This window comes from Solanum dulcamara, chromosome 4 (assembly GCF_947179165.1).
Source record: "Solanum dulcamara chromosome 4, daSolDulc1.2, whole genome shotgun sequence".
Classification (NCBI taxonomy): Eukaryota; Viridiplantae; Streptophyta; class Magnoliopsida; order Solanales; family Solanaceae; genus Solanum; species Solanum dulcamara.
In genome coordinates this window covers 12,279,192-12,281,151 of record NC_077240.1, presented here as the reverse complement: position 1 = coordinate 12,281,151, position 1,960 = coordinate 12,279,192, and the positions used below count along the sequence as shown (strand labels likewise).

General features: G+C 30.7%; 1 pseudogene; it reads left to right on the top strand.

The window, feature by feature from the left end:
* Positions 1-784: 784 nt before the first annotated feature.
* LOC129885067 (agamous-like MADS-box protein AGL29) lies at positions 785-1,303 on the top strand (annotated as a pseudogene).
* The last annotated feature ends 657 nt before the right edge of the window (positions 1,304-1,960 follow it).

Below are 1,960 nucleotides of genomic sequence, written 5' to 3'. Positions count from 1 at the left end.
TTTCCAATATTATATTTGGAAAGATATTTAATGCAATGAAATTCTTGATGTATATAAATAGTTGTGACTAGGGGTGTACATGGACCGGGTTGGTTCGGATTTTTTATAAACCAAACCAAACCATTTGTGTCGAGTTATTAAATCTATAAACCAAACCAAACCAATAAAGTCGGGTTTTTCGATATTAATTTTTCTCGGGTTTTTCGGGTTATTCGGATTTTTTCGGGTTTCTCGGGTTTTCATAGTATCTAATAAAAAATAAAGAGCGGTGCTTCTTAAAAAGAATTCTAGTACAAAATATCAACATATAAGATGAAGGCAGAACACTGTTTGAAGTTTTAACTTTATAATATAACTTTATAAGATGGGCTTTTTTTGTATATTATTTAGATGGGCTTCTCAAGTCCAAAACTAAATGTAAGAAAGAAAAAACAATTATGAAAAATTTTAAAAATATATTTATAAATTATATTTTAATAAATATTTTTATGTATAACATAATTTAAGAGTAGTATATCTATAATCGGGTCGGTTTGGGTTCGGTTTGACTTTTTTTAGTTTAAACCAAACCAACCCTATAATGGTCGGGTTTTTTTTCCAAACACCAAACCAAGTCAAACCAAACCACTAGTCGGATTTTTTTTCCGGTTTGATTTGGTTTGTCGGTTTGGTGCGGTTTATCGGTTTGCCCTGTACAGCCCTAGTTGTGACATCTTCCATCTATAAGTATCATTTTTCATAAAATATTTCATCAATAATAATCGTTTTGTTAATAAATCTAGCCATGGAGAATAAGAAGAGTAAAGGGCGCCGAAAGATACCAATGAAAAAAATAGAAAAGCAGGATGACTTATATGCTAGCTTCTCAAAGCGTCGCGAAGGTTTATACAAAAAGGCTAACGGATTCGTTTTTGAATGCGATGTTGACATTGGAATGATATTTTTTTCTCCTAATGGTAATCCTTTCTCATTTTTCCACCCAAATGTTGATGCAGTTGTTTCTCGCTTTCAAAATCTCGATATGAAATTAAGTGAAAGTGATCTTCTAGTCGCGGCTCATAATCGATAAAAAGTGAATGAACTCAAAAGCAGGCTTGAAGAACTAAATACCATAGAAGATGTTGCAATTGCTAAGAAAAAGTTATATGACGAAGTGATTGAAGCTAGGCAGGGAGATTGGTGGAAGTCGATTGAGCAGCTCAATGCAGATGAAGTGACCAAATTTGAAGCTTGGATGAATACTGCTGTTTTCAACATGCAGAATCGTTTGAATGAATTGAAAAATGGAGCTTCTTCTTCATAATTGGAATGTGAAGATTGAAGCAAAATCCAAATCATAGATGAATCATCTAGATTATCATTTATAGAAATATTGGTGAAAACACTAAAAAAATTATATTTATATTATTGAGATGTTTATCTTTTGTTTTTAGTGTATTCTATTTCAGTGATTCTACATCCTTGTACTTCGCTATGATTGTCATAATAATATTCGATATAGTTATTAATCTTATACATTATTAGCTAGTACATTCTTATATATGTAGATCTAAGATTTGAATAAGATCGAGTTTGATGATTCTTGCAATTAAATTTTGGGGCTTGAATTTTATTGACAATTGATGTATAGTTAAATTCTTGATAGAAGATTAAAGTATTAATACATTTTAAATCTCTCCGAACAAAATGGTGCTTTGATAATGATAAACACCAAAGCAATAATAAAAAGACGTAAAATCACCAAAGGAAAAAAGAGAGAAAAAAAACAAGAAGCAATTAAAAGTGATTTGTGAAAGATCAAGATGTTCATTGGTGGTGGCTGAAAAGTGACAGATCTGGACTCGATCGATATAAAGAAAAGTAGAGGAAAAGAAAGAGTGATTTATAATTGTTCGATTTACATGGATGCATTTTATAATTGTGTTATTCAAGACATGCACGATATTCAATTTTTATCAAG